Below are 14888 nucleotides of genomic sequence, written 5' to 3'. Positions count from 1 at the left end.
TATCTCTAACTTAGAATCTGGGAATTCTGAGGTCAGTTTTTAAAAATTTCTCTCTTTCTTGTCATACGATCTATCTGCCAAACATACTGTCATACTTCTGGGCCCAGAGCTCTGTCTAGAATCATCTGGAGATGTCCCTGGGATTGCTGAGGCAGTTGAGTGGCTCTTCCTCTCTCTCTCTCTCTCACTTCACCTCAGTCCCAAGTCTTTTCTCCACGTGGCCTCTCCACACGTGCTCTCCACATGGGCTCTGCAGCAGAAAAGTCAGGCTTCTTACACGATGGTGAATGACTTCCAAAAGTGAGCATTTCAAGAGAGAAAAAGCAGAGGCTTCAAGTCCTCTTAGGCTTACCAAGTGATTGGCTAGTAAAGAACCCACCTGCAATGCAGGAGACCTGGGTTCGATCCCTGGGTTGGAAAGATCCCCTGGAGAAAGGTATGGTTACCCACTCCAGTATTCCGGCCTGAAGAATTCCATGGACTGTATAGTCCATGGAATCACAAAGAGTTGGACACAACTGAGCGACTGTCACTTTCAAGTCCTCTTAATGATTAGGCCTAGAACTGGAGCAGAGTCACTTCTGCCTCTTTCTCTTGGTTAAGAGGCACACAGCCCAGATTGCGTGTGGGAGGGGGTTACACAAGAGCATCCAGTGTCAGGAGGTATGGGTAACTGGGGGACCCTCCTTTGAGACTAGCTATCATAGCTGGAGATACCATGATGCTAAAATCTCCAACTCTGATGAGGACTGTGAATGGTCATTGATGTCTGGGCTCTCTTCATCTTCCTTGGGCACACTGCAAGACTCAACTTTCCAGCCTCCTTTGAAATTAGATGTGGCTCCGTCAACGAGCTTGTTGCAATAGAATACATGTGGAAGTGCTTATTTCCAGGCCTGGGCTACCTGAATGTCCCATTAGGTTTAGGATCCATTAATGGTTCCTGCCTGTACCAATCTTGACCAGGAAGATTGCAAAATGATGGATTTCCAACTCCAAAGTTCCCTTCAGACAGAGCTCAGCCTTTCTGTAGGCAAGAACCCTCCCTTCTCATCCACTGATTTATTTGTTTACCTACCTATTGATTATCATATGATTTTCTTATTGTTTTTAATTATTTTAATGTTTAAATTATCCCAGATTTGGTCAATGAGAGCCCCTTCAAGTAGGATCCTGTGTCTTTTGTTTGTGTTTTAGCTTCCTTAATTTCTAACATAACAAAATATCTCATTTTCTACCTACCCTATCCTAGCCCTGGGATTTGCCATTTCTCTGAGGAGACTTGATTCCTTTTATTGGGAGATAGTGTTAAGAAACCAAGATGAACTAATTACTATGAGTGTTGTCAGGGGTGATTTTGCTTCTAGATCCTTGCTGTGGATAAAGCTATAAAATATATGAATAATTATATACACACACATACAAACATGTACACAAATGCATATACAGTATATTTATGCATACATAAACATAGTTTAGAAATAATGAATTCACACAGACAATATTAAATATTAAACGCAGTCCCTCCCAAAAGGTTTTTTCTTACCTGTTCCCATTCCATACATGTGCCTTCTCCATAATGAGATATCTGTAACCCAACAAAATACATATATTTACTCATTTCCTTAATCCTAGAATACATATGAAGTAGATTCTGAATTTCTTCAAAATACTCTCAGGTTCATATATTTCAGTTTGCTCTCAATGGTTGGGTTTTTTCCCTTCTCATTTCTGCGGATTTAACTAATGTATATTTTATACACTGTCTGCCCCCTGTATCTACAGTTTCCACATTCATGAATTCAAACAACCACAGATTGAAAACTCAAAAAAACACCACAAAGTTCCAAAAAGCAAAACTTGGATTTGCCACATGCTGGCAACTATTAACACAGCATTTACATTGTATTTATAACTATTTCTATAGCTTTACATTGTATTAGGTATCATTAAGTAATCTGATGTTGTTCAGTGGCTAAGTTGTGTCTGACTCTTTGAGACCTCATGGACTGCAGCTCACCAGGCTTCCCTTGTCTTTCACTATCTCCTGGCATTTGCTCAGATTCATGTCAATTGAGTTCATTATTAGAGACAATTTAAATTCCACAGAAGGATGTACACAGGTTGTATGAAAACACTACACTATTTTATATAAAGCACTTGAGCATCCATGGATTTTGATATCTGCAGCATGGTCCTGGAGCCAATCTGCTGTGGATAATAAGGGACAATTGTATATATTTTAAATATGCAGTACATAAACATGCTTCCAAAAGGCAAAAATAAACAGAAAGGTATTTTTATTCTCTAAGAATAATTTGTGTGCAAATCCCTCCCATATCCTTTCCACCTCATTTCCCTTCCAACATCCCTTGCAGGTAGCCAGCTTTATTGTTTTCTGACTTATTCTCCTCATGTTTCTTCTTGTAAAAATAAACAACTATGTGCATAAGTTTTTTTTTAATTTCCTCATCTTTTTTACACAAAGGGCAATATACTACATTTATGTGCTCTTTTGTACTTCACCTTTTTGTCACTTAACACTGTCTCCTGGTAATCACTGCTCAATACTTTCACAGAGACTTTTCTTATGTCATTATTTTTACACAACCATGTAGCATTCTATTTTGGGAATGTACAATTGTTTATTCAATCTCCTATTCTTGGACATTTAGGTAGTTCCAAAATTTTACAGTATAAACAATGCTGCAATAAATAACCTTTAACACAAATAACAATATATTTTATTGTTAGAAGTATATCCTCAAGGTAGATCCTGGGGTCAAAGGATAAGCACCAACATTTACAATTCACACCTGTTTTGTAACGTTTTACATTTTCATCAGCAATGTATGAAAATGTCTCTTTCTCCAGCCTCACTAATATAATTTGTAAAGCTAATGAACTTTTGCCACTTTTGATGGATAGAAAATAGAATCTCATCTATAGACAGTGTGTAATTTTTCTCAGAGTGAAAAGACACAACTCACAAAAGAAACAGGACTACCATCTAAGTGAACTAGAACTCACAAGGAGACTATTACAATTCTTAACTAAAAGATGTTGACTTAGGCTGGGGTGTGAATTTTAGAACTGGCCATATCTGAGCCATACTTCTTTGAAAGCTCAGACCTATACATAACATAATTTGCCCATTGGCAAGCCCATCCATGTGCCTCAAATGGGGTTGTTTCTTTCTACAACTACACTCCCAAATTTCTAATGATGTTTTCATTTAATTCTTTAAAATCTATAATCAGTTCAGTTTAGTTGCTCAGTCGTGTCCGACTCTTTGCGACCCCACGGACTGCAGCAAACCAGGCCTCCCTGTCCTTCACCAGCTCCTGGAGCTTGCTCAAACTCATGTCCATCGAGTCGATGATGCCTATAATATTTTAACTTTATTGCCTGATTGATATGGAAAAGTTTAATATTCCATAGAGATTGATTTATTACCCAATTGGTTCAATTGTGCATCAGCCACTTGACTCCATAGAATTCTTTCTAAATATTGCTCCTCTCCGGAAGGACCACATTTTGCATAGATAGTTAAGTGTCATTGTATTCTGCATCTATTTCCTACATATTTCTAGCTCTACAGTCATAGCTTCCAATATCATTATATGATGTATAACACTTCAGTCTGCCTTTCAAGTCTTCTCCCCCACTTTTCTCACAGAGCTGATACTCTGTGTCAGGGGTTTTCAGTTGCTTTTATGGTATGAAACTGTTTCAAATGAAATTCACTATATATGAAAGATGTGTACATGGGATAGACCAGAAAGTGTTCATTTGTTGCACTGAAGATTTCAAAAGGATATTCCTTTATTTTGAACCCTCCTAATATTCATAAAGCTGAATGTGAATTGCCAGATAAATAGAACAATGGAGCTCTAATGATGAATATGAAAGTTTGAATTCAGGGGTTATGAATGACATTTGTGTTTTTATATCAGCCTCAGTATAATTTTGTTTTTAACAGCATCCCTTGCAATCTTAGTCTATGCTTCAATTACATGGATCCAAAGGCTCTAAAGAGGAGTAATATCTAATAATAGTAAGCAAATGTGAGGGCGCACAAGCACGGCTGAGAGGAGCTACCCACGTCCGAGGTCAGGGGTAGCGGCCGGGAGGAGCTACCCCCGCCTGAGGCCTGGGGGGCGGCCGAGAAGAGCAACCCCACGTCCAAGGAGCGGTGGCTGAGTGGGCATAGGAGGGCATACAGGAGCCACTCCACGTTCAAGGTCAGGAGGGGCCGCAGTGGGGAGATACCCCTCGTCCAAGGTAAGGAGCAGCGGCTGCACTTTGCTGGAGCAGCTGTGAAGAGATACCCCACGTCCAAGGTAAGAGAAACCCAAGTAAGGCAGTAGGTGCTGCAAGAGGGCATTAGAGGGCAGACACACTGAAACCATACTCACAGAAAACTAGTCAATCTAATCACACTAGGACCATAGCCTTGTCTAACTCAATGAATCTAAGCCATGCCCTGTGGGGCCACCCAAGATGGGTGGGTCATGGTGGACAGGTCTGACAGAATGTGGTCCACTGGAGAAGGGAATGGCAAACCACTTCAGTATTCTTGCCTTGAGAACCCTATGAACAGTATGAAAAGGCAAAATGATAGGACACTGAAAGAGGAACTCCCCAGGTCAGTAGGGGCCCAATATGCTACTGGAGATCAGTGGAGAAATAACTCCAGAAAGAATGAACGAATGGAGCCAAAGGAAAACAATACCCAGTTGTGGATGTGACTGGTGATAGAAGCAAGGTCCGATGCTGTAAAGAGCAATATTGCATAGGAACCTGGAATGTTAGGTGAGTGAATGTCGACATTCTAGGAATCAGCGAACTAAAACGGACTGGAATGGGTGAATTTAACTCAGATGACCATTATATCTACTACTGCGAGCAAGAATCCCTTAGAAGAAATGGAGTAGCCATCATGGTCAACAAAAGAGTCCAAAATGCAGTACTTGGATGCAATCTCAAAAATGACAGAATGATCTCTGTTTGTTTCCAAGGCAACCATTCAATATCACAGTAATCCAAGTCTATGCCCCAACCAGTAACACTGAAGAAGCTGAAGTTGAACGGTTCTATGAAGACCTACAAGACCTTTTAGAACTAACGCCCAAAAAAGATGTCCTTTTCATTATAGGGAACTGGAATGCAAAAGTAGGAAGTCAAGAAACACCTGGAGTAACAGGCAAATTTGACCTTGGAATATGAAATGAAGCAGGGCAAAGGCTACTAGAGTTTTGCCAAGAAAATGCACTGGTCATAACAAACACCCTCTTCCAACAACACAAGAGAAGACTCTACACATGGACATCACCAGATGGTCAACACCGAAATCAGACTGATTATATTCTTTGCAGCCAAAGATGGAGAAGCTCTATACAGTCAGCAAAAACAAGACCAGGAGCTGACTGTGGCTCAGATCATGAGCTCTTTATTGCCAAATTCAGACTTAAATTGAGAAAGTAGGGAAAACCACTAGACCATTCAGGTATGACCTAAACCAAATCCCTTATGATTATACAGTGGAAGTGAGAAATAGATTTAAGGGCCTAGATCTGATAGATAGAGTGCCTAATGAACTATGGACTGAGGTTCATGACATTGTACATGAGACAGGGATCAAGACCATCCCCATGGAAAAGAAATGCAAAAAAGCAAAATGGCTGTCTGGGGAGGCCTTACAAATAGCTGTGAAAAGAAGAGAAGTGAAAAGCAAAGGAGAAAAGGAAAGATATAAGCATCTGAATGCAGAGTTCCAAAGAATAGCAAGAAGAGATAAGAAAGCCTTCCTCAGCGATCAATGCAAAGAAATGGAAGAAAAAAACAGGAAGGGGAAGACTAGAGATCTCTTCAAGAAAATTAGAGATACCAAGATAACATTTCATGCAAAGATGGGCTTGATAAAGGACAGAAATGGTATGGACCTAACAGAAGCAGAAGATATTAAGAAGAGGTGGCAAGAATACACAGAAGAACTGTACAAAAAAGATCTTCATGACCAAGATAATCATGATGGTGTGATCACTGACCTAGAGCCAGACATCCTGGAATGTGAAGTCCAGTGGGCCTTAGAAAGCATCACTACGAACAAAGCTAGTGGAGGTGATGGAATTCCAGTTGAGCTCTTTCAAATCCTGAAAGATGATGCTGTGAAAGTGCTGCACTCAATATGCCAGCAAATTTGGCAAACTCAGCAGTGGCCACAGGACTGGAAAAGGTCAGTTTTCATTCCAATCCCAAAGAAAGGCAATGCCAAAGAATGCTCAAACTACTGCACAATTGCATTCATCTCACACACTGGTAAAGTGATGCTCAAAATTCTCCAAGCCAGGCTTCAGCAATAAGTGAACCGTGAACTTCCAGATGTTCAAGCTGGTTTTAGAAAAGGCAGAGGATCAAGAGATCAAATGCCAACATCTGCTGGATCATGGAAAAAGCAAGAGAGTTCCAGAAAAACATCTATTTCTGCTTTATTGACTCTGCCAAAGCCTTTGACTGTGTGGATCACAATGAACTGTGGAAAATTCTGAAAGAGATGGGAATACCAGACCACCTGGCCTGCCTCTTGAGAAACTTATATGCAGGTCAGGAAGCAACAATTAGAACTTAACATGGAACAACGGACTGGTTCCAAATAGGAAAAGGAGTACGCCAAGGCTGTATATTGTCACCCTGCTTATTTAACTTATATGCAGAGTACATCATGAGAAATGCTGGGCTGGAAGAAACACAAGCTGGAATCAAGATTGCCGGGAGAAATATCAATAACCTCAGATATGCAGATGACACCACCCTTATGGCAGAAAGTGAAGAGGAACTAAAAAGCCTCTGGAGGAAAGTGAAAGAGGAGAGTGAAAAAGTTGGCTTAAAGCTCAACATTCAGAAAACTAAGATCATGGCATCTAATCCCATCACTTCGTGAGAAATAGCTGGGGACACAGTGGAAGCAGTATCAGACTTCATTTTTTTGGGCTCCAAAATCACTGTGGATGGTGACTGCAGCCATGAAATTAAAAGACGCTTACTCCTTGGAAGAAAAGTTATGACCAACCTAGATAGCATATTCAAAAGCAGAGACATTACTTTGCCAACAAAGGTCCGTCTAGTCAAGGCTATGGTTTTTCCAGTGGTCATGTGTGGATGTGAGAGTTGGACTGTGAAGAACACTGAGTACCGAAGAATTGATGCTTGTGAACTGTGGTGTTGGAGAAGACTCTTTAGAGTCCCTTGGACTGCAAGGAGATCCAACCAGTCCATTCTGAAGGGGATCAGCCCTGGGTGTTCTTTGGAGGGAATGATGCTAAGGCTGAAGCTCCAGTACTTTGGCCACCTCCTGCGAAGAGTTGACTCATTGGAAAAGACTCTGATGCTGGGAGGGATTGGGGGCAGGAGGAGAAGGGGACGACAGAGGATGAGATGGCTGGATGGCATCACCGACTCGATGGATGTGAGTCTGAGTGAACTCCGTGAATTGGTGATGGACAGGGAGGCCTGGCGTGCTGCGATTCATGGGGTCACAAAGAGTCACACACGACTGAGCAACTGAACTGAACTGAACTTCTTATCATGAATATAAAAGTCAAACAAGTCCGGCATAAAATATGGAATAAAAACATATATGCTGCTTATTAGCTTGTCATTAAACCATTGGTTGTGTTTCTTTGACAAGACTATGTGGCATATATGGATATGCCTGAACCTTCCCTGTCATTGAGCAGAGCACTCGGACACTGCAGCAAGTAGCTCATGTGGGCAGACACCAACTGGTCTGAGTTACAAAAATTTACAAATGATGTAAAGATATAGCCAGCAAGATCACAGAGTTATTGAGGAAAGGAACCCTTACTTTCATATTCTCATAGAACTTAGCATGGTAAATCTACTTGCTGTTTTTGCATTACCCTGGAATTTTTTTCTAGTATCTGTGATTAGTATCCACAAAAGATTTCAAGATTCTTGACTGCAGAAACTCTGTGTGCATATGCCTGTGTATGAGTGTACATGTATGTGTTATCTCTGCCACTCTTCCTATGTACTATGGCTCACCTTCCTCTACCAGCATGCTGAGCCAATAGGATTATGGTGAGGCTACTAGGATGGAATATTCTCTTAGGATTCTCTTCTTTCTCATCTTTCTCAACAAGATTCATGGTCCCAACCTTTCTGCAGAAGTTCTGCTTCTCCAATCTGATCAAGTACTCAGCTAATCTTTAATCAAAAGGGCAGGATTCCTGTGTTGTACATTACATAAAGATAAGACAAAGAAATTAAGTAAATGATAGTGGACATTTTATTTAACTTTATCTGGAGTATTTGGGTAACTTATTCCAGAAGACTGTTTTAATGACTAAATATGTTATTATATATAACTTTATATCAGTTCAGTTCAGTTCAGTCGCTCAATCGTGTCCAACTCTTTGCGACCCCATGAATCGCAGCATGCCAGGCCTCCCTGTCCATCACCAACTCCTGGAGTTCACTCAGACTCACGTCCATCGAGTCAGTGATGCCATCCAGCCAACTCATCCTCTGTTGTCCCCTTCTCCTCCTGCCCCCAATCCCTCCCAGCATCAGAATCTTTTCCAATGAGTCAACTCTTCCCATGAGGTGGCCGAAGTACTGGAGTTTCAGCCTTAGTATCCTTCCTTCCAAAGAACACCCAGGGCTGATCCCCTTCAGAATGGACTGGTTGGATCTCCTTGCAGTCCAAGGGACTCTCAAGAGTCTTCTCCAACACCACAGTTCAAAAGCATCAATTCTTTGGTGCTCAGCCTTCTTCATAGTCCAACTCTCATATCCATACATGACCATAGGAAAAACGATAGCCTTGACTAGACGGACCTTTGTTGGCAAAGTAATGTCTCTGCTTTTGAATATGCCATTTTATTAACTTTATCTGGAGCATTTGGGTAACTTATTCCAAAAGACTGTTTTAATGACTAAATATGTTATTATATATAACTTTATATATTTATATATAAATACTTAGAATAGTGCCTGGCAAGTAGAAAGTCTAGAATATGTTAGGTATTATTAATGTGTATTGAATGCCTACTATGTGACCAGTGCTTTACTGGGTCCTTCAATACATGGTCTCATTTACCTAAAGTGTATCCTACCCACCAGGACTCAGATTCTCACAAGTGCACAATACTGAAACTAATACTTGCTTAATTAAGACTTACTGAACATACAAGTGAATTGAATGAAGAATGCAACTGTTACTTATAGATCTCCTCTCATTTTCTTTGCTTTCTACACCTTAGATCTGGATGGTATGAAAGGACAGGTCAAGGCTTATTTTTGCTTCTTTGAGTGCAAGGTTTTGGAGGTTCTGACCATGTGCTTTGTCTCATGGTCAACATTCAACCATTCACGGTGGTGTTGTTTCACTTCCAATACAGCACCCACGCCTTGCATATGCTATTTACTCTCCTAGAAGCAGCCTGAAACACTAAAGCAGATGCTCTGTGTATGGCTTCACCTAACTGTGCCAGAGTTTCAGCTTTCAGATTGGAAATAAAATAAAAGTGTGTGCAAGGTTGGCAGGTGGGAATGAGGCAAAGACCGGGAAGGAGAAAGAGGCAGGGAGAAGGGAGAATTCTGGGCTAGTTCTGGAGAGATACAGGGCTTTATAAGAACTCACCAACATAAAGAATTGAACAGAAGGTAGCCAAAACTAGGCTGCCTGCAAATGCCAAATAATAAGAATCCTTTATCAGGAACACTAGGAACCCTTTCAGGAGAGAAGCATACAGAATTCCAGGAAGCACATATTCAAAGCCTGTTTCCTAGGCAGCTGAAGCCACCCACCTTCCCTTGAACAAATGGAGCCAAATTCAGTTCTCAAATGTGCCATTTGCCTTGCCTTTCAAAACACTCCTGAGAGTTCATCTGGTATCTTTTGCTTTCTGAAAGAAGCCTGTAAGAGAAGGGTTTGATAGTGCTATCTGGTCATTGGAAACCTTGTAGTTCCAAGTCTTGTCTCCCAAATGCGCCACCTCAGCCTTTGACCGCCTCTGTAGCAGTCTCTAGCTGAGCTGTCACTCCAGAGAATGTGAAATAGAGCATCACAGCTGATTTCTCTTGCAGTTCTTTGAAGTTCTTAGGAAGGAATTGAGCCAATCATCTATCTCTGGTTTCTGGGGCCCTATGTGTACCTTTAAAACTGGCTTTAGTTGGAATATGAAATAAGGAGACAGATTTGGGGGAGGGAAGAGAGTCTGCTTAAATAAATTACAGTATGTCAATGTGACAAAATAACCCATTAAGAAGCATGTTGTATGACAGTAACTTAATTATATGGGGAAAAGTTCCAGAATAAATTATTAAATGGGAAACAATCAAGTTTCAGAATAGATCATCCCAGTAAAGTAAAAATGCATGTACCTAGAAGGAAAAGTACTGAAATGTTAACCGTGGCGGCATCTGGATAATAGAATTATGAGAAACTTATAATTCCTTCTTTGGTTTTCTTTGCTTTCAAATTTTCTATGGTGAACACATTAAATTTTAATCACAAAATGTATATTAATATAAATATAGATCTAATAAAGGTATAGTATAAAGTATAAAATCTATCTAATAAAGGAATATGATGTACTAATTGGGTGATAGTGTCAGGTTACAACCATAGCCTTGTTCATCTCACATCTTTCATCTCTTCACTGCCAACTCTTATATCTCAACTTTATAAGTTAGCATGCTATTATACATTGTCACAGCTCTCTGGATGGTTCTTTGAGAGCATACCCTGTTTCTCCAGGATTATGACTTATTTTTCTCTTGCATACAAACTCCCACCTTGAACTAATAGGCATAGAACTATAAGCACAGCAAGTATAATACTGAATGGTCCAGTCTGGCAGGACCAGTCAATGTGAGGATGGAGAGTATAATAAGAGATGTTAAGAAAGAGATGAGTCAAATGACCCAAGATGAGGACAGAAACATGGATAAGCAATTGTTTCCACTGCTAACTTTGTATTTCCTATGAGGGAAGTGAAGGGAAGCAAGGGGATCTTCCCAACCACATTTTAATTTGAAAGAAAGTCTCTCTTCCAGACACATAAACACACACACAGAGCCTGTTTCTCATTAGGACCCTTCACAGCCAACATAGAATGTGGTAGTGCTCAATAAATACTCCTTGAATGTACAAAAAAACAAATCCCACTCTCCTTTGTATTGTATCTTCACAACCAGAGGTGACTGTGGGTGGCCAGGGTGGAGAGGACAGACCACCCAAGTAAAACTCAACACAGGGTCTCCTAGCTTCCCAGGCAGCCTGGCAGGGAGCACTCCTCAGCAATCATGCCCTCAAATACACCATCCTTTCCTGCCGGGACTAGAGTGCCTTGTGGGATAGAAGCTGTGAGCCCAGTTTAGAGCAAGCCTGGCAAACTGGCAATCCACCAGCCAGATGTAATTTTTGTTTTGGTTTGTTTTGACTTTGACTTTTTCATAGTGTTTTGCAAACACTTGATTGCAGAGGCTTTATTTTTGATGGCATGGATCAGGTGTGCCCCAGGTGACCCTGCCCCACCTCTTCCTGGTCTTCTTTCTGGCAGTTTCTCTAATTTACATAACCCCCAAATTTTTAGGGTTTGTAACCTCTGCTTGGAAGGAAGCTGTGGGGAATACTTACTCTAATACTGTAGAGAAGATGATAAAAGTATTAATTATAGTAGCAAACATCCGGATCCATACTTACTCTGTACCAGATTCTATCCTAAGGGCTTTACAGACATGTATTATCTAATATTCAAAGCAGGCTGAAGGCAACACTGGACGACTTTGTTCAGATCTCCTTAGGCCCCTCTTACTGGTCTGAGGTTTTCCTCCCCCAGCTTCTAATATGTGCAAGCATCTAAATTGGGCACTTAAAACTCTTTTTCAGAAGACTAACATAAGCTGCTGGAGCTTGGTAATTTACATTCTCCCCCACCTCTTCCTGGCAATGACTACTTGGCACTAAGATCACTAGCACTCCAGAGCTCTACAGCAGGACCAGGCTGAAGCTTTGCTTTGAAATTCAACTTTCCTTGGTCTCTTCCACTTCCCCACCACCTTTGAGTAATCTTATCCTACATGTGAAGAAAGTGAAGCCCAGAGTCACTTGCCCTAGTGCACAAAATGGCAAATTGCAGAACCTAGAGCTATCTGACCTTCCTAGGGTTAAAATATGACAGGAAAAAAAAAAAGTTGTAAAAAAAAAATGCCCAAACCCTTCCTTTATATACTTGACTTACCCAGTTGAGCCAGCCTGTCCCTCTTTTCATCTCTCTTTGCTTCCCTTCTTTCCATCTAAAGCCTCTTTACTTGGGAAAACTGTGGATATAGAAAAGGATTGTATTGAGGAATAAGTTATATTGATAGAAGTCTGTGATGGTAGATGTTTCATTCTATGCAACCAACAAAGCTGCTCTGCCATGTCACCATATTGATCCAAAAAAAGCATTTTGCAGTTTCAGTTCAGTTCAGTCACTCAGTCATGTCCGACTCTTTGCGACCCCATGAATCGCAGCACACCAGGCCTCCCTGTCCACCACCAACTCCCGGAGTTCACCCAGACACACGTCCATCGAGTCAGTGATGCCATCCAGCCATCTCATCCTCTGTCGTCCCCTTCTCCTCCTGCCCCCAATCCTTCCCAGCATCAGAGTCTTTTCCAATGAGTCAACTCTTCGCAGGAGGTGGCCAAAGTACTGGAGTTTCAGCTTCAGCATCATTCCCTCCAAAGAAATCCCAGGGCTGATCTCCCTCAGAACGGACTGGCTGAATCTCCTTGCCGTTTAGCTAGATGCTTTGGTATTATTTCAATATATCTGGACCAAATAACTGTATAAAATCTGAGTCATATACTCACAGATTCAACACATATTTACTGATATCTGGCTCAAATGGTAAAGAATCTGCCTGCAATGTGGGAGACCCCAGTTGGATCCCTGGGTTGGTAAGATGCCTCTGGAGAAGGAAATGGCTACCACTCCAGTATTGCCTGGAGAATTCCATGGACAGAGGAGCCTAGCTAGCTACAGTCCATGGGGTCGCAAAGAGTCAGACACGACTGAGTGACTAACACTCACCCTATGCTAAGCCCTGTGGTAGGACTCCAGCAGGGATGTCATTAGGAACAAAACAAGCTTTCACAAACTGGTGCCATGGAGAAGTTATTCCTTGAGGCAGCAGTGATGAAGACCACAGTCACTGCTTTCCATAAGGGTATGTGAAGTAGGCTCTCACCTTTGTCAGGCTCTGTGATAATAGCTAGCGGAGGTTCTCTGCAGGGGGTGGTGCAGGTCTGTCCCTTGAGTTGCGTCAACCTCCATGCTCTAATATCATTCTTAAACCTCATACAAAAGCACAGGCACATCAAATGAGAACAAACCATGGCCATGCTCCCCTGTAACCTCTTTAAGTTAATTACTTATTTTCTACGTTTACACTTGGACACTTATCATTGAGGCAGACAGAAGTGTGAGCCCAATACAATTAGCCCAAATCCCCAAAGCCAAAGACTCCATTAGGAAATCACAATAAAACTGAGAAATGGTCTGGTTTCTCCTGTGCTACAATTTACTTCAGGTGCTTTGAGTATTTTGGTGTGTTTGTTTGTTTCTCAAAGTAATAATTCGTCTTGGATCCTTCATAGTTGTTCTTGATATTTTAAGCAAGGAGACAATACGATCGAATAATAGTAATACTTTAAAAAAACTATCATTTTCAAGGTATTTTACTATGGCATATGCATTCTTATTTAAATAGTGATTACTTAGAAATCCACACAATATAATTTAATTTTTAAATTTTGCTCTTTAAAAATACAGAAAAACAGATGCTATTGTCATGATTCTATAGATAAGAAAACTGAAGTTTAGAGTTTTGTTTTTTTTTTAATTTTATTTTATTTTTAAACTTAACATAACTGTATTAGATTTGCCAAATATCAAAATGAATCCGCCACAGGTACACATGTGTTCCCCATCCTGAACCCTCCTCCTTGTCTAAATTCAAACAGTTCTCTGCAAAGCTAGGGTTTGATCATTTTATTTGAATGGATCTTTTCATTTGCTATCACTTTTCTTACTTTCATATGTATCCCAGAGGGTATTTTCTCTATTGTTTATTTTCCATTTTATTTTGCTTCAATTAAAAAAAAATCAAAGAAAATCTACTTTGTTACTCTCTTAGTATGTAATATTACCTTGAAATTCATTTATAAGGAGCATAACATTTTAGTATTTTCTACTCTGCTTCCATAATTGAACAATTATAGAAAATGGCCCTCTGTTTCTATTTTATTGGTCAATAAGTTATTTTCATACTTAATTCTTTTGGCACTTTGGCTGAATTAGTTAAAACATTATGTTAAATCAATATTATGGTTGAAATTTCTAGTTGGCATTTTAAATCAATCTCTTCATTATAAATAGTAATAACATAATAATATTTGTATAATGGTAGTTTAATATTCCAGAGAATGAAATGGCACCCCACTCCAGTACTCTTGCCTGGAAAATCCCATGGACGGAGGAGCCTGGTAGGCTGCAGTCCATGGGGTCACGAAGAGTCGGACATGACTGAGCGACTTCACTTTCACTTTTCACTTTCATGCATTGGAGAAGAAAATGGCAACCCACTCCAGTGTTCTTGCCTGGAGAATCCCAGGGATGGCAGAGCCTGGTGGGCTACTGTCTATGGGGTCACACAGAGTCGGACATGACTGAAGCGACTTAGCAGCAGTAGCAGCAGCAGTTTAATATTCAGTTTAAAAGAAAATTATTTCTTTAAACATAGTTTGTAAGCTCTTTGGAGGCCAAAAACATGTTTCTTTGGTTTCACGGACTTAAGCACAGTGCCTGGCA

The sequence above is a fragment of the Bubalus bubalis genome, chromosome 5, assembly GCF_019923935.1.
Source record: "Bubalus bubalis isolate 160015118507 breed Murrah chromosome 5, NDDB_SH_1, whole genome shotgun sequence".
In the NCBI taxonomy this organism is placed as follows: Eukaryota; Metazoa; Chordata; class Mammalia; order Artiodactyla; family Bovidae; genus Bubalus; species Bubalus bubalis.
This window is presented reverse-complemented; position numbering follows the sequence as displayed.